General features: G+C 37.2%; 1 protein-coding gene across 10 annotated transcripts in view; it reads right to left on the bottom strand.

Moving 5' to 3' along the window:
* The window catches only part of PLEKHA6 (pleckstrin homology domain containing A6), a 193,093-nt gene that overhangs the window by 81,936 nt on the left and 91,671 nt on the right, over positions 1–19,486 (bottom strand). Inside the window, exon 1 of one of the 10 annotated variants that reach the window (XM_087929465.1) lies at positions 9,551–9,620. The exons of the other annotated variants lie outside the window; for them this stretch is intronic. The gene's annotated coding sequence lies outside the window, so the exon portion shown is untranslated. Of the gene's footprint in view, positions 1–9,550; positions 9,621–19,486 lie in introns of those variants that run through there. 10 annotated transcript variants of the gene reach the window in all.

Raw genomic sequence — 19,486 nt, 5'->3', positions numbered from 1 at the left:
TCTATCACTTTAAAATAATGGATCTGTATAATTCCAGTCAGAAAGCCAGAGTGAAGCTGCCTCAAGCAAAGAGGAAACACATAATTTTAACTTCAAATGTTCATTTGTTTGAACAAGAGTCTGGATGGAACTCTTAGCACACTACTGAAAGAAGTACAGTATGAAAATCATCTATCCTGGGACATTACAGGATCATGGATTCTTGACAGTGAATAATTTCTGTAACTTTCTTTTATTTACAGAATGCTCGACTGTCCTGGAATAAACTGGTGAAATTACTGATTGAGATTACATTTTACATATTTATATATTTATTTAGCCAAAGTATCAGTTAGGCCCTTTGTTCCACCTTAAAAATCCCAAGTGCAATTGAATGCATTACAAAATCTTTCTTTAGAAGTTAAACTAACAATTCCATTTAATAAACATTTTAAATGAAACATAGAAAATACACAAGAAATTTGGAATAGAGAATTGGAGTTTACTGTACACTATTACAAAATCAATAAACTCAAGTTTTTTAAAAAATATTAAATATGTTTCTCACAGTCTTAAGAAAAGATTAATTCATGGGAAAACATTATTTGGGTTTATAGGACTTTTCAGTTGATTTCTTATAAAGATTTGTTATCAAACTTCTTATGTTGGAAATGTAATAAATCTTAAGGTTTATTTGATATTTATAGTGTTTTAATCTTGTAATTCTCAGTGGTTACAATCTTGCAATGAAAGCAAGAGAAATAAATAATATAAAATCCAAAACCCTCAAATAAAATCAAAGTAAGAGAGAAAAATAAGAACAACAAAAGGCACTGGTAATTTTAATGAAATCTTACTCTTCAAAAAGCATAGTGTTGAATAATTTCCTAAAAGCCACCAAGGAGGGGACTAGACTCATTTCAATGATGAGCCCATTGTATTAGCACTGCTATGGAGAAACAACACTTTTTAACAGCTCTCCTGTCATTTGCACACAAGGACCAAAAAGAGTTCCTCCATGCATAATCTAAAAGGCTAGGAAAAGACTGCTTGGAGGACATGATCCTGTAGGTTTCCAGGTGACAAACCACTGAAGGGTTTTACAATTATATGGCAATAGCTTAAAAGGTCCCCATAACCCTGGCTTCCACCAGTTCAAGCAGAAATCAGGAGTATAGAAAGAACACAAAATCACAAATGGCCAGATCATTTCCCTTATCAGTTTCATGCAGATGTTAAAAAGTGTGTTTGTGTATGTGAGGAACAACCCCTTTGAAGTGAAGTGCTTGTGAAGTGAAGTGAAAGGCTACCAGGCTGAACATTTCTTCCTACTATAAGAGACTACTATTACATTCATGTCAGGAGCACGGAAGCACTTCCGGGTTGAAAGGATTGAACAGCAACATCATCCTTGCTTGGGGGATGCCCTGTTGGGGACTTCTTTCATGTCCCCTTTAAGTTGCCCACCAAAGTGGTACCCATCTATCTACTTGGTCTCCTGCTTTCAAACTGCTGAGTCAGCAAGAGCTGGACCTGAGTGATGAGAGTTTACCCCATCACGTGGCAGCAACTGGATCTTGAACATGAGCCTGCTGACTGTCATCCCAGTGGCCTAACCACAAAAGCCACCGCGCTCCCTAACTATAACAGACTGCAACCATCCAGAGAGGAAGGAGCAATACCACTACAAAACAATGTCCAAATCCTCAACCTCTGCACATGATCCAATAAGATAATGTGGTCAACAGTATCAAAAGCCATTCACTCTTTCAGGTTGGATAAGAGACTAACCTACATGTCACGAAACATAGATTAGATAGTATCTTATCCACTTCCTCAGGGCTCACACACCATAAAAGAACCCCAGACTGCCAGACAGGACAAGATAATGCAAACCATTCATTCCTGCAGACTTGCCCGTGTGAATCTCAATGTTTTTGTTAACAAAGTGCTGTGCAAATTGGTCACAGTGGCTACATGATAAATGTCTCTGATCCAGGTATAATTTCTGGGACTTCATTTGCTGGAGGGTCTCATTAAATCAAGGCATAAGTCAGGAATGGTACTCAGAAAGTGGCCACTTAGGGACAATAGAATCCTTACTCAATTCACCTCCTGATGCCAGTGGCCCATCAGGCACTGAACCAAGCAACATGCAGGAAAGCTGGGAAACTTCCCAAGTGCCCTCTGGAAACCAACAAGCTATCAAAAAACAAACCTTTGGTCACAAACTTTGTTAATTCTTTATTAGTTGAGTATTTTTACTAAGGTAAACTGAAGTCTTAGAAGAAAGCCAAGATTTAACCATTTTAATATGTTACTAAAATATACTTGAAAAAATTATAATATGTGCATTCACAAAGAACACTGGTTAAATGCCAAAAGGTTATCAGATGTTGGTATCAGATGTTGGTATCAGATGTCAAAGCTTTACTTGATGTACTGTGTTAGCTCTCAGCCTTTGAACATTCTGTCTATCAACATAAAGGAAAGACTGGATAATATGATTCTGTGTGCTTGATATTCAATTCATGCTTTACAAACTGATCTGTAGGAAATTTTATGTAGCTATAATTAGAATTGTATAACTTCTACTAATTGATGCAGTTTTGTTCCAATTTTTAAAAATCTGTCTTGTTCACAATGGTTTGTGTCCTTCATATGAATGCATTTTGTTTTTCTCCTTGTAATTTTATACTAAAATGTTTTAGTAAATATAAATATTAATTATCTGTTAAAATTAAATTAAGTTAAATTGTGACTATATCTTCACCTGCTCTTTTAATCTATACACTCGTTTTGCAGTGGGACCCCTACCCAGTTGTAATCCTTGGCTTAAGTGTATACTATTTGCTGTTAGTTTTAGCTTTGTCCGGTATACTTATACCACTCCTTAAGGGTTAGCAAATATCACTTTACCTTGATGTATGTATCACTATGTGTTAATTATGATTATACCAATTAATTTTAAGAGGCTTCTTTTGGAAAGAAATATTAGAAAGAAGTATGAAAATTTCTATCCTGCCATATTATTCCCATTGCTCAAGGCAGGTAATAATTAATAAACCATGAGAATAAAGCAATATATATAGGGATCTTTTACACACTGATCCTTTGTTACCAAACTACTTTCAAACTAAAATAATTTAAAAGGCATAATTTTACATTTAGAGATATGCATGAATTATTGGGTAGCCTCTTCATATGCTTTTGCTCCTTGCTATTGTTTTCCCTCAAAGCAATTAATCAATTTGATGACACAGTGCAAGGAAAGAGTAAACACTAGACTCTATAAATAAAGCTTTATAGAAATACAGTATTGAAACTAACAGTCTCATGACCTGTTTTGGGGTGTCTGTAACAATTAACTTAACCCAGTGCCATTATTTCACGAGATGAAATCTGTAAGGGAGAAAATCTTCCACCTCTGTAGAGAGGTTTGTGAAGTTATAACATCCCCTCTCCACCTGGTCCCAATCTAAACACATCTGCCCAGCTCCTGCCTCCTTGAACAAGAGGAATATAGACTTGGGCAGCACATTGAAGGAATAAATCTACTAAGAAAAAGGCCCCTTTCCCAAGACTGCCTCTGGAGCTTGATAAACTGGTTGACAGCTCAAAAGGCAGGCTTTGTCTACGGCAGACAGAGGAAGCAATCCACAGAACACAAGGAGGGAGATGAAGGATTTATTATATTCTGCGAACATTCAATAATAAAGAAGCATCTGATTGCCTGCTGTTTCATTCTTATCTCAGGCCTACATTATTACTCTCTGCTTCAGTATCTTTCGGTAACATTGGCGCATTGTCTGCGTATAACATTCAAGCTACTTCTTGCTCATAGCATGTTTCATGTCTCCTTGTCCCCCCCCCCCCGTTCATTTTCACAAGAGAAAAGAGCATGCTGCAGCATGATTTCTCCTTCCAAATCAGGATTTCATAACCCCAGGGGGATGCTGTTGAAGGATCAAGACCCTGTTGCCACAGTCTGCCTCCTCCAGGGAAGGCACTTATGTTCTTTTTACATAACAGCCCATATCTCGGAGCCAAATCTTTCACTAGCCCTGCTGTTGAATTCCACAAACAACCTGGCATGCTGGCTGATCCAACAAATCAGGAGCTGACGAATTGCAGCCACAATTCTGTGTCAAAGGATTCTCTACGGAATAGTTTCAAGACGTTTGTCTCAATCAAGCTGGGAATAGCAGCGTTAGGATTCATGTACGTTTTAACTGACCGATAAACCCTGAGAAGGAGGAGGCTTTTTTCAGTGTGTTCCATTTCCATTTCCAAGGGCTCTTGACAGTCAAGGCTGGAAGCAGTCAGAGAGGAGGCTGCTATAGAACTAGGTGGTTTGAAAAGCTGATTTCTTGATTTTCCTGCTCTAATAAGAATGGGACACACACAGAAACACACAGACACACCAACACACATACACACACATACATACATACACACACATCAGTGGTGGGATTCAAATATTTTTACTACCAGTTCTGTGGGCGTGGCTTGGTGGGCTATATATAAAAGAGAAAGGCTATCTATCTATCTATCTATCTATCTATCTATCTATCTATCTATCTATCTATCTATCTATCTATCTCTATATCTATACACACACACACACACACACACAGAGTATATAGCCTTTCTCTTTTAACTCCTTAGATATTTATTAGATATTTGTGCTGATTTAAATTAGAAGAAATCTAATAGGGTCCAGCCAATAACATCTATAAGCTAAAGATGCATACTTATTCCAAGAATTCAAAAGATATTTTTGTTAAAAAAAACTTATCATTGTGGAGAAGGAGGAAGACAGGAATTCTTGAACCCAAGTAAGTAACTGGGTTTTACTGGAGATTTTACATGGCTTTCTGTGTTATTTTTATATTCAAGAAAGTTCTAGATTTAGCTGGAGAGAGAGGAGGGAGGGAGGGAGGGAGATAGATAGACAGACAGACAGACAGACAGACAGACTTTTTAAGATTGCTGCATGCACTCTAGAGGCAGGTTATAAATATTCTAAATTAAATAAATAAAACAACTAAGACATAAACTGTCACAAGTAATTAGTCCTTAAGAAATGCATTCATAATATCAGGCAGTTTTGTTTTACATTTACTTAATTTTATTCTTCTTTGCCAATGAGAAACAATATATTTATTGTCCAATGACTTTTTCTACAGAATATATTAACACATCAGAAATGATGTATTATCAGTTCATTTAAACTTCAGTTTTACTACATTGCAATATAGTAAATGTCAACATTCCCACCCAATTGAGAGTTAATAGTAAACTTTAATTATATTTTATTTATACTTTATATTTATATGTTTAAAAACAAAACAATGGCCTAAAATGGCAGGGTTATTTGCTGATCTTACTAAAATATAAATAGCTTTCAGACAATTGTACTGTCCCGGGAAAATGCAACTTGCCAAAAATTGACTGAAGTCTCATCCAAAGCTGGTTCTGAAAGAGCATTCTCATGGCTAATAGTCTTACAAGGAAGGAGTCTGGTTTAGATACTGAACACTTCAACAGAATTTCAAACATCCATCTGCTGGAATAACTAAGCTTTAGAATGGAAACAACTGCCAAATTCCATGATAATTATAGTCAAGTATAACATCTTCTCCTTCATCCTTTGTGATTATTGCACAACATTATTGCCTCTCTCTCTCTCTCTCACTCTCACACACACACACAAACACCTGTGCTTTTGGGTCTGAGAGTCTCAAAATTGCTCCATTCTATGGTTCTACAGCCTCATTTTACTTTGGTTGGTTTTAATGGAATGACACCTCCTGGAAATTGAATGTGGGAGAATTTGACACAATAACAATTATATCACAACAAAAATAATAACATAGTTTCAATACACCATGCAGCATGTTCACCATTTCTTTTTGATACGAAAGAAGAAGGTAAGAACATGATACATAATTCTGATCTGCTTCCTCCTGGGAATTTTGCTGCAATTCTTCAAAGCAAAAAAAAAAAAAAAAAGCTCTCTAACCAAACCAAAGGTACAGGAAAGAACCTTAGCATATTTCTGTTTTTATTATGTGGGCACCTTTGGCACACATCCACTATTTGAAAAATCAGGGAATGGAACAGGAAGAAGCAAGAGAGTAATTATTTTAATCTGTTACCAGGTTGCTTAGCCTGGTGTATTTCTGAAGGGTCGCCATCTGTTTGTTTTAGTTGAGTCTGACCTTTAAAAATGTTGTAGTTTGTGCTCTTTGTACCAAGGCTTCAGCCTCAATATTGGCCAATTTTATTAATTTAATTATTATATTCAAGTAAACTTGATATTACAAATAAGAAGGATCTGAGCAATGTTTGCATTTTCTAGGACTGAACATCCAATTGACAAAAATGTGGCTAGGTATAATGGATCATGGTAAAATCTGCATTTGAATAAAACAATTGTTCCTTTAAAAATATTATTTTATGTTTCCTCTTCTAAGCTTATTTCTTTTCTCTTCTAAACTTTCTTCTCTTCAATTGCATATAATTAATATAATAATTGATGATAATTAATTTCTGCCTGGACAAGTCTCAACAAATTTTCTTGGGAAGGTTTTTTGGAAGTGGTTCCTAGGGCTCAGAGAGAATAACTAACCCAAGGTCACCCAGCTGGCTTTGTGCCTAAGGCAGGACTAAAACCAGGGGTGGGATTCTATCAGTTCGCACCTTTTTGCTAGAACCGGTTGTTAACATTCTAAGCAGTTCGGAGAACCAGTTGTTAGAAGAAATAACTGGCCTGATCCTGTAAGGAAGGCAGGAAGGAAACATTCTGGTGTTGCTTACAGAAACTGCCTCTCCGTTAACCCTTATTACATTTTTGGCAGGAGTCGACTTCCTGTCTCAGGAACGTCTCTGCAGTTTTCTTTCCCCTACTTTGCTGGTACTTTGTTTGTGTGGAGTGACCATTTAAAATTACAATGACACTGAAAAAAGTGACTTATGACCATTTTTCACACTTATGACTGTTGCAGCATCCCCACAGTCATGAGAGGCCAGGCGAGGAGATGTGTGCCTCAATGTGAATGATATTGAATTGGCCACATCCAGCAATAACATGACCACCAAGCTATGTCCACCAGTCAGATTACCATCAAGCCATACCCACCACCTAAGCCATGCCCACAGAACCGGTTGTTAAAAAATTTAAATCCCACCCCTGACTAGAACTCACGGTCTCGCAATTTCTAATCTAATGTCTTAACTTCTATCCCAAACTTGCTCTCCTTCTAAGATTAAGCCTATCATAATTTTAGGTATTTGTTTTAAAATAGATAAAATGACATGGAAAGTTTTAGGTCAGTGATACAGCACAAGCTTTGCCGATAAGTGGGTTCTGGTAACAAAGTGAACTTTTAAAATAAAAACATTTTTGTCATTTTGGAAATGATGGAGGAGAGAGGCCTATAAGTTTGTATGAAGGCTTTTGCCAGTAGCTAAGGCATTGTACTTTATATTTGTAAAGCTTCAGACAATACAACAATGTGATTTTAATGGCGATTATCAGTCATCTAGGTCAAAGGTCTCTGACCTTGCCAACTTTAAGATTTGTGGACTTTAACTCCGGGAGTTGAAGTCCACAAGTCTTAAAGTTGGCAAGATCTAGGTCATGGTTGTCCCAAAGGTGCTTTTTTAAGAGGCAACTGGACTTTCTTGTTATTCTTTGAACAAGAACTGAAGAAGCTTCTTAGATGAGAAACAAAACGTCTTCAAAGAATAACAAGAAAGTCCAGTTGCCTCTTGAAAAGTTGTCCTTTGGGACAACAAGCTGATTTATTACAAGACAGGAGTAGACACGATAGTATTGTTTTGGATTTAAATTTAGCATCAGCAAACCACTGACAAAATATTGTGAAAGTTGTAGTCCAATGTACTGTATCTGGGAGGCAACTAGTTCTCTATCTTAAGTATAGGGTAACTTCATGCAAATTTATATTATTTATTTCCTCATTCATCTAAAAATCTAGAAAGGTGTTTCTTTTATAAACTGAATCCAAAATATCTGTTGACTTAAAATATTTATTTTCTGGATAAAATAAAAAGAAATCTATTAATATGGAATGATAATAGATGCTACCAATGCAGCACAATGGAGATCAGAGTTCCGTAATAGCATTGGACATTGGTTTGATCAGGGATTCTTTATTATACTGTCTTTTTCTTCACAGAAAACAATTGTTCCCAAGTTTATGTTGGAAAATTGCTTCAATATTTATTTGTAAAGTTGAAGTGCAACAACTTATCACTGATGCCATAATCATTCTGGAAAGGAATGGGTTGTACAAAGATTTGCTCATCATCGTTGAGAATGTGGCTTTAGAGAAGCTAATGTGACAGCTACATTTAAGAAGTTGATCCTATAATGATTTTTCTTTATGGACTGCAATAAACTGGAAAGTAAAAATGCCCAATCCTGTCTCAATACATGTACTCTGGGTGATTGAAAACATAAAATAGCATCAATTTTGGTTAATACTTAGATGGGAAAAGAGTAGCAAATCCTAAAAATATAGCAAAACTTTTTCCTAAGGAGGAAAAGAAAAAAGATGGCAAAGGCAAACCATTTCTATAATGATGCTTTATAATTATAAATTCACTAGGAATTGAGTCTGACTCAAAGTAGAGTTTATCTTCAGTTCTGTTCCATGTTGTTCCACAGCTTCTTTGAAGGAGTCAATAAAGAGCTTGTCCAGACAATTGTTTCCTTGCGCAAAGTTTATACAGCTGTTATTTGGCAGTTTCCTTGGATTCAGCTTGTACTAATTAGTACTAATTTTGCCATAGACTATAAAATCTTAGAATTGTTTTTGTCTCATTATCCAAAAAGGATTTCTTGCCTAATTGGAAAATGTGGCTGATACTGGCAGTTTACCTCATAGGGAAAATTACATTAGTTACTCCATTCATAACAGTGGTGAATCATTCTATTTGACGGGGTCAAAATATACTGGCAATTGGGAGAGGAATCTTATTCTGTTTTGATTTGCTTCTCACTGTCACCGAATTAGGCTGCTGTTTGGGTTGTGAAAATTTCACTATGTAGTGTTTGAAACCAACAAGAACTCGTATCTGAAAGACAGTCTGAGAAGGTTGAAGTTGGTTGGCCACCCACTCAGCCTCCTTTGGAAGTCTCTAGCCTTCTAGGTGGTCTCCAAAATTTCCCATTGACAGAAGACATTTTATTTTTTTTCATAAGCAAAACCAAACCCATTTTAAGTATTGTACCACAAATTCTTCTCTGTTTTCAGTTCTCCAGTACAAATAATACAAAATATTAGTTGTTTATACAGCAGAAGAAGGTTCAAGTCATGCAGTGAAACTGTTTTTCCTTTTCTAAATGTTCAGTTCATGCATTCCACAGGCTACTTACTAAGATTAAGTCAGTTGCAAGATCATGAGAACTTCAGTGAGATAGTTAAGAACAATGTGTGTTAAATCAGACTCTGAAATATCAGCTACATTCCTGCACTGCTTATGGATCACAAAATCATCAGAAAAGGGAGGTAGAAAATCATTGTTTGCATAGTTTACTCACCCACTACAGTGGCCTCTTCCTGAACTCCTTGATTAGATACATTCCTTCATGCAGCTTTCATTTTTATACCCAGGACAGATGTGTGTGGGGGAAGGAAGATGGGAGAAAGAATTAGGAAAGAGTAGACTTTTCTTTTAAATTTGGATTTCACAATGGATACTTCTGCTGCCTATATGTCTAAGATTTGCTGACACTCCAATCCAATAAGTTATATTTTGTGTGAATTCCTGATAGCTGTATTTCCTCAATGGATCGTACAGTGTCACTGGGCTTTAATTTTCCACATTGCCCTGGAATAATGCTACACCCCTCACTCTGAGGTTCTTTTGGAAATGGAAAAAGGCATTTGAACAGCAGGATCCAGGAATTTAAGAGCCATGGTGGCATAGTGGTTAGAATGCAGTTTTGCAGGCTAATTCTGTGGTAAGTTTGAGCCTCACTGGCTCAAGTTTGACTCACCCTTCCATCCTTCCAAGGTCAGTAAAATGAGGAACCAGATTGCTGGGGGCAATATGCTGACTCTATAAACCATTTAGCACTGTGCAGCGGTATATAAGTGCTATTGCTACCACCTAACTGTCTGCAGAAACCTATCCTAGATTTTAGTTGGGAGGAAAAAAGGAAACCTTCTTTAAGAGGGGCTGATGGAGTTGAGTTGAGTGTCTGAAGGGAACATAGTGCAGAATTGTGGCAGATTTAGTCAGGATATCTTTGGAAGAACTAGTGACTTCTGGAGAAGCTTCCCTTTAATTGGATAGTTTTTGTTCACAAGGGACTTTAAACCTGCACTGTTATCAGTGACATATTAATAATTCTCTTACAGAAAACTGCTGTTCTCCAGCATTTAAATTTGAGAAGTTTGCTCTGAAGCATTTTCTTGCATTTTGTGGGCAGAAGTTTGATGTTTATAAGTTGTTTCATAAAGATACTGATATTCCCCTCCTACTCTTAGAACAGTATAACTTGACCTGAAATATAGACAATTAACAGAGAAAAGCAATATCCAGGAGAGATTTGGGAAAATGAATAAAAAATGGGGGGCATGAAATTTTAATCAGAAAGTCTACCATAATTTAATAGACAGATTTCTTCATGGACGTCAGGGTAAATAAACAATCTGACCTCCAACCTAATACAAAATTGCTGCTTTCACACACACACACACACATACACACACACACACACACACACACACACACACACACAAAGAAAACCCATTGCCTAAGAAGAGATCAAAAGATAACATTGATTTTTGTAGCATTTGATTTTACTGACTGATATATGTAACTTGATGCTTATAAATAGTTATGATAATTTAAATAAGACACATATTACCATTAAAGAAAATATTGCAGCCCAATGATCAGGCTACCTATCCACACAACCCTTCAAGTATTAATTTGTGCTGATTGGCTTTAAAAACTAAGCCCTTATCTTTAATCCAAACATCAGCTGAGCAGCCTATGGAAACAGCCTGCGATGCCCTAGAAGTAAGGAGCATTGTCTGGACAAAGGATCCTTTACTAAGGACACACTGGGTAATCAATTGGCACTTTACATGAATTCAGAATAAAAACATTAAAATGTAACTGAAAAAAGCAGTGATTAAAACAATAATAGTTAAAACAGCAACAGTTATCTGTATATAATAGCTCTCAACCTAACTAAATATGCAATCACTAACTTCATAAAAGCAGTAAGGGATCCAGTTGAAATTCTCAAGAGATGTTTCCAAATCCTTGAGGATATAACATTCATTATCATCAACCTCATCAATAATATGGATTTTGAATTTTTTTTTAAAATCCAGTATCTGATTAAATTTTGTGGATTGAATTATGTAAATTAAATATAGATACTTGGAACAAGAAATAGATATCCTCTTTTTCTCAGGAAATCTTCAGGAAATCTTATCCTTACACTTGCCAGGTAACTTCCAAGGACTAGAACATTTGGAAGAAGATTTGGGGTACTGGGAATTTCAAGATCTTTTTATTTTGAATTTGCAGGAGAAACATGGGATTACTACATATCCTGGCAGAGAAAACAATTAAATTTCTTGCCATACAGTCTCTTCAATTCCACTCTAGAGTCATTTGCTAAGATAGATTATAGATGATAGGTAGGTAGGTAAGTAGATCTAGGTAACTAGACAGACAGACAGCTAGACAGACAGACAATATCAACATCCATTTCTGTTCTCCATATAGTTTTTTGAAAAAAGAAACAATTTCTATGGAACAAACTTGAACAAACCACTGATTTTATCTCATTTTCATTATTTAATTGATTTGTCACATTTAGAATAACTGGGGAGGAGAAATCAGACCATAGTGTCTCCTAAACAAATGTGTTCAAAATGTGTTGAGAATTTAGTTGGTGTTAAATAATTTCATACCCAGAGCTTTCTGCTGGCCAAGTATTAGTGAACAATGTAAACATGATGTGGCACAAATGTTAAACACCATGTGGGACTAGCAAGACAAGCTAGAGTAAATTCATGTAAGTGGCTTATTGGAAATTAAATTTATTGTATTTGTCATATTTAAGGCTGCCCAATTCCATATAGATTTTGGGTGACATACAATATTTTAAAAAGCAAAAAACAATATTAAAAGGAAAAATTATCTATGTCCAGAAGAAATTAAAAACACTTATCAGCATTATATGGATGTAAAATCATATAAAACGCAAACAAACAACTCTAATCTAAAACTGAGGGATCAATCTGGTTTTTCAAAGACTGTTTAACCATATTCAAGTTGGGAGTCACATAAATCTCTGTGAGGATGTTCCTCTGTTCTGAATGGTAGACACCTGCAACAATGAAGACTTCCTTCCTGGGTCCCATCAGATGACATTTTAATGGATGAGAACCAGAGCACGCCAATTCTGTTCAATCATAGCGAATAGAATCATGGTGGCACAGTGGTTGGAATGCAGTATTGCAGACAAACTCTACTGACTGTCAGCAGTTCGATCTTGAGTGGCTCAAGGTTGACTGTCAGCCTTCCATCCTTCCAAGGTCAGTAAAATAGGGACCGAGATTGTTGCGGACAATATGCTGTGTAACCCATTTAGAAAGTGCTATAAAGCACTATGAAGTGTATGTAAATCTAAGTGCTATTGCTATATGCAGAAACTATCAAGTACTCAGGCCCTATGTCATAAAGGGCTTTATTGATGGCAACCAGCACCTTGAATTGAATCTGGAAGTCAACTGGCAACACAGCAGCTTGTGGAGCAGCGGTATTAGATGGATAAACTGAGGCATGCTCCTTAGTGTCTATGCTGGTGGGCTAGCTGCATCTTCCAAGTGATCTTCAAAGGCAGCCCCATGGAACTTATTGCAATACCCACATGTGACTAAGGTAGGAATGACTGTCTGAAGGACTTCCTGGTTCAGCAGAACATCAGATGGAGTGAAAGGCTTCCTCACCACAGCTGAAAAGTTCTTCAAATAGGAAGTGCAAGCCCAAGAAAAACCTCAGACGAATTCTAGTCTCAAATGGAAATGGCAACCCCTTCCAAGATTAAAGATGAAAAATTCTAGGATTGAGGAACCCAAATTTTTATAGTACTCAATCTTTCTAGGATTGAACTTGAGTCCTTTCCCATCCAAACACCTATGTAGGAGATGATCAGGCTGAGCCCAAGAACAAGGTCAAACCCAGAGGTGTTATTCAGCAGGTTCTGACCAATTCTGGAGAACCAGTAGCAGAAATTTTGAATACTTCGGAGTACAGTCAAATACCACCTCTGACTGGCCCCTCTCCCTTCTATTCTCTGCCTCCAGAGTCCCAGCTGATTGGCTGGGTCTTCTTTTGTTGCCCTGCACAGGAGGACGGAACTGGAAAGCAGGATAGCAGAGTGGGGAGGGGAGGGGAATTTTGCAATAACCTTCCCCCAGGAGTGTGGAGGGAATGGAGATTTTACAGTATCCTTCCCCTGCCATGCTTACCAAGACACGCCCACCAAACCATGCCCTCAGAACAGGTAGTAAATTTTTTTGAATCCCACCACTGGTCAAACCCATCATCAGTTTGGAGTCTCTAAAGCCCCATAAGAGACCTAAATCCAGTCCCCCTTGAAGTCTGTTAATTTTTACTTGGGGCCAATTTGCCTTGACTGTTAGCAGCTCAGATTCTTGTGTATAGGTAGCATGAAATTTAACTTGTAGTACTTTTGAATTCTATCCTCGTTCCTGACATCTTGTACTTGACACTCACAATCTCAGACACTGGGGCAAGACTTGGTAAGCCCAAGGTTGAGATGTAGAATTGGGGATCATCAGCATACTTAAGATGGTTAGCCCAGACTAATTGATAACCTCATTCATCAGCATTATATGCATGTTAAACAAGAGGGCAAGAGCATCTAGCCTGGGCATCACTTCTGGCTCATTGAAGAAAAAAATATACAGGTATACTTCATCAAATCTGACCATTTTTATAAAGGTCTTCAACAGGGATGGGATCCGACAGGGTTAACTACCAGTTCGGTAATTTACGATGTGCTTCCCTGCACGCTGCCAGCGCACACCTGTAATGATTCATCAGCATGCTGCATGCAGAAAAGCAGCCTTTCAAAAGGCCCTTTTTTCCTGCTTTTTTAACTGCAGCTGTGCCTCATATGGTAGCTGAAGTTGAAAAAAATCAGGAAATAAGGGTCAGGTAATAGCCCAGGTAGGTGGGTGGGTGGGCAAAAACATCAGCAGATATAGAACTGGTTCTATGTCTGCTGCTCTTCAGAGCTACCAGTTCTACAGAGGTGGACAGAACTGGTAGAAACCCACCCCTGGTCTTCAATAGTAAACCCATCTCAAAAAAATGAGACCAACTGGATATAAATGGCATTGATTCTTTTTCAACTCCTTTGCAGAAATATGGGCTGTATGTTATTTTTTAAGTATCTCTGGAGAGACCAGTTATTACAAAGCAAAGAGTGCAATGAGTTATAATATTGAGAGGTAAAGGAGATCCTTTACAGCAACTGATACTGGAGCAGAAAGTGAAGCTTCATGATCCTTAACGCTGCAGCATTTTTAAAACCATGGCTGTTCATAAGCATCTATCGTTTCAGATTTATAGATCAGCCCATAAAAGAATGTGGAGCTCTTTCCTCTTACAAGTGTGCCAGATAGACAATGAAAGGCAGCTGTGCTTGGGTGGTCACTGATCCTCCTACGTAACTAAAAGAAGCCAGGGGAAGGGTCTCCCAGAGATGTTTCTTTGTTTAAACACATGGTTCAAATTCCAGGGCTCTGTTCTTCAAAGACGTTTCTTGCCCATAGGAACCATCTAGATCTTCTTCCAATATACATTCAGGCAAGGGAGCATCAAATATAATGCTACTATAATAAATAGGACAGGTAGCATTCCACACTTCCTTCTGCCTTGATAACAGATATTGCTATCCACTACTCAACTTGGTGCCTTCCAGATGTCAGCCTCTGTCTTGGGAATTGATTCTAGCATTTTTGAAGGGCAGCAAGCTGGGAATCAGTATTTGGTTGTGAATAATATTGCCATATACCCACACATTTGCTCACCTTCTCTGAATTCCAATCTTGAATCAGCTAGCCAAACATTGCTGGTTCTTATGTAGCTGTACAATATCCGTTGCTCGAATAAGCTTTCCTTCAAAACTCGCTAGGGCATCTTTGCTATCAATCATTAACTACCATCTATGCTGCCAAAGCATGTTAACTCCTTATGTACAGTGCTGTTTGATAAGGAAAAGCAGATTCACACACAAAAAATGTCATGCACATTGCACTGCAAGCACTCTCTGTTCTTTTTAAATTAAAGGTTCGCTCCAATATAGCAATTTATGAGTTTGTGATGCAAACCAGCTACTTAAAACCCTTGTGAAAACAACCTTTCTCTGGATCATGCGAAGTCTGATCATACTCTTTCATTTTTCCAGACATAAAACACCCTTTTCCTTCAAGAAACTAAAACCTGCACTATAATCTTTTGAAAACCATGCAGAGCAGGCTGTTCTTGAAATGTGGGTTAGAAGAATGAGCAGGTGAAGAGTAGGATGAAATGGGGGGGGGGGACTCCACAGTTAATTGTATCTTAATTGCATCTAAAAGCAGACATTAGCTAGATCCACATTTGCTAGACTAATTCTCATAATGAAAACATTTCTTGTCCAGGTATCCTTCTTCCATCTTGTATCTTGGAAATTATCTGTAAAGATTCTGTGATCTTCCAGACACAAACAACTACATTTTTGTTGTCTTTTGACATCTTGAAATTAATAGCATTCATTGGGGCAAAAAGATCTATGTCATTAAATGTCTGCAAAATTTACCCATATTGTCACAGCAGGAGGCAGCACCTACTGGTTTAGTGATTGGGGTGCAGGGAGGGAGGGGCCCTTACATTCATGGATGGGAGACTACCAGAAAACTTCAGGATTACAGGCTACATGGGGAAATCAAAAGAAACTCCCCCCAAAAACACATTAATAGTAGCAAACTGTACATATAGTTGCCAAGAAAAGTGCACAATGATCTCGCAGTCACCAAGACTCATACTTGATTCAAGGAAGACTTTAGCCCCATAATACTAATGGCTTTACACTCCATATGACTAAATACAAAGACAGATGCCTATCTGAATGCTGCTTTTCATTAATCATATGGAACTATCGCTAAAATCTTTAGCTACACCGCTTACAGTTTCTGGTGAGTTGCCAGATGCCTGCTACCTATCTATGGGTTTTTCTATGCACTGTGGAACGTGCTTAGTATGGAGAATTTCAGGTAGACAAAACAAATTGTCTGCTCATGAGAGTGTGCTAAATTAACTATGTACAAGTGAAAAGAAAGAAGATAGAAAAACAATGAAGAAATATCATTGGCATATCATATATGTTCCCTTTTGTTAGCAAGCCTATGATGAAATACTAATCTTTTATAAGAGTTTCAGGAAAAAATAAGAGTAATAGAGCCTTGGAAAAGCTTCTAACATGATCCCTACATTTCAAATGGAATGTGGGATTTGGCTAGAGTGGCTATATCTGTCTCTTCTGATGGGGAAGAGGGAGAGAGAGCTTGTATGTACAGATGCAAATTTCTACACTGTAGAAAATTTATATTACCAACAAAAATAAAAACTGCAATGACTGAATGATCTGTGTAGCAGTCCAGCTACTTGATGAGAAGCACTTTTCTTCCCTTTATATAATTGTTTATTTTTAAACTGGACTTACATTGGACAACTCTTTAGACAGAGGATACCTTAAAATAGAAATTGTTCTTTGGATGCCTTTTGAATAGAAGCCTTTCTTCTGTAAAGTAGGACATGCGTCCTCCTGTGCAGAGAAGGTCACAACTATTTGCAATTTTCTTCATGTGTTGGTGACAGAAATAATTGGTTGAGATTTATTAAAGGCGTAAATATAGTATAAGCAGACTACCTCCGCCTTTTGTGGTAATATGATTCTCACTCTTTCTCCTCAGTTTGGGTAGGTTTGTGTTAAAGGGCTGAATGCACAATAGCAGGTCAACTGCTATAAATCCTGGACAAAAGTAAGAGTCAAACAGATAACTTCTACCTGCTTTTGGCTCTGACCCCTCCCATTGTTGGAATGTAGACCAAAACAGGTTTTGAGTTCAACTGAGATAATGTAAGCCAAAACTTTGAGTGTGGTAAGAATACAATTATAACTTTTAGGAATGTTATATTTCCAACAATAACACACACAACTCACATATACAAATCACTCAACTTTGTTTGTGTTCAGTGATAAGGAAGTTGAATGTAACTTAATATTTGCAGCTTTAAAAAAAAAGAAAAGGTTACCAGGACAGATTCAAACTAATTCAAGATTGAATATCTTCCAAGAAACAATGGATGAAAACTAATCAAGGAGAAATTTCCTAGCAGTGAGAACAATTAGCCAATGGAACAGCTTGCCTTCAGAAGGTGTGGGTTGATCTATCACTGGAGGTTTTTAAGAAAATACTGGATAACCATTTGTCTGAAAGGGCAGAGAATCTCCTGCTTGTGCAGCGGGTTGGACTACAAGCTCTCCAAGGTCCCTTCCACTGTTATTCTGTTATATATTTTGCTTGTAAGTAACCTGGGTATTTATTCTGCCAGAGAGCAAGGAAAGTAAAAAGGGGGATCAGGGAAGTTAAAGCTTTGAATGAATTGTTCTAAAATGTATATTTTCAATTCTGGAAAGTTCTTGATGCTACAGCTATCACTGGTTTGTTGTTAAGGCATGTTGTTTAAAATAGATATTGCTGCTTTTGTATTATTTTCAAATAAGAAGTCTTAGAGAAGAACACTCAGTAGCCAAATCTAATTCTTAAATGTATAAATAAAAAACTTCATTTATTAAGTCAGCTTGCATGGCAATCACACTGAAATGAGCATTAGTCTGTTTGCATGATTACCCCACAGATCTCTGGATAGAGAGAGCAAAACAAACAACATAACTACCAGTGCTCATTTGCCTGTTCTCATTATTGCAAATGCATGCAAAGCCAAAATATGTCAGCTGACTGGCATTTAGTACTTGACTACCAAATGTGCAAACTTGCTGTTGAATATTACCTGTCGACAACCAATCAAACTGTTAGGTAATTACCTAAGTAGAGAAAGTGGACATCCAAGAAAAATGCCTGTCACTTGAACAGATTGTGTCAACATTTCCTGGAATCCTGCCTGTTCCAGTAACATTAACACTTCCATGCCACTGGGTAAACGTTTTTATTTTCAATTCAGAACAAATTTTACCAAGCCTTAATGATTTGTTCGAGAGAAAATAAAACAAAATGGGGATGGGAATGGGAGTGGAGTGAGAGTAGAAAAACCAAATGCAGAAACACTAAGATAGACACGCACAAAATAAAGGGATTGTATATCTACTTTTGCCACTTCTGAAACAGATGCATAGCCCTTTAATGATTCAATACAGCTACTTTCATGATTCAGAAATGCTTTGTCCTAGACCCTAGAGTAATCCATAGGGAATCATTTTAAAAAGTCAAGATGGTGATCATAATTGTGTGATCAAACTACACCTATCTTTTATGTGCATTGCACGTATGACTCAAAAAACAATCCTGATTTGGAATATATCATGGAGATACCCTTTTTGGTCACACTCATATCATGAAGCACTTCTGTTTAAAGAACGCTAGCACATAGAATTGCTACAGAAGTGCTCATACATATAAATATTAAGAACGACAGGTCAGATCCATAGCCCTTTCATAAAAACAGCTTCACAGTTGCCAGTAAATACATTTATGGGCCTCTGAGATGACCAATGCCAGCTATCAAATCATTTCCTCAGTCTAAACAATAGAATTTCTCCTAAAATAGCTATTCTTACCATGTCCCTGTACGACAAGGGACCTTTTACAGAGACATCATTTTGTACATGTATTGGTGATGTTATGCCCAAATGAAAGGGGTAGATCACAATAGCTCAATGCTGTTTTTGTTGTTTTGATGAATGGCCATGATTCTGCAGACGCCTCAGCTTGGGGGGAAAAACACAATTAAGAGTTCTGCATTTCCTGAAGGTCTCTGGAAGTCTATATGGTGGATGTTCTATTTTCTTGGAAGAGGGGAGGGAAGTTATAACTTTTATTCCCTAAAGCAGCCTAGTTCAACCTGCCATCCTGAAGCCATGTTGAATTGTTCCTATCATCCCGAATTAATATTTATCCTTTTGTAGCTTAAACATCGATTCCCTGGGTCAGTTGTTACTCTTTCCTATATAACGTCCCTTTAGGTATTTGGTATATGTCTGTTATAAAGTAACAGACAGGTATGTCATGCCTTTAGGCTATACCCTAAAATTGTTTAACAAATTACAAATTGTTACATTTTATTGTTTTTGTTTAACCCATTCCAGTTTGTCTAACATGCAGCCCCCAGAAGAGAATCTGGGATATCTAATAAG

Source organism: Pseudonaja textilis, chromosome 3 (genome assembly GCF_049901715.1).
Source record: "Pseudonaja textilis isolate UNSWEBS1 chromosome 3, rPseTex1.2, whole genome shotgun sequence".
Taxonomy (NCBI): domain Eukaryota; kingdom Metazoa; phylum Chordata; class Lepidosauria; order Squamata; family Elapidae; genus Pseudonaja; species Pseudonaja textilis.
Note: the sequence above shows the minus strand (reverse complement) of the source record. Positions and strands in the feature narration are given on the sequence as shown.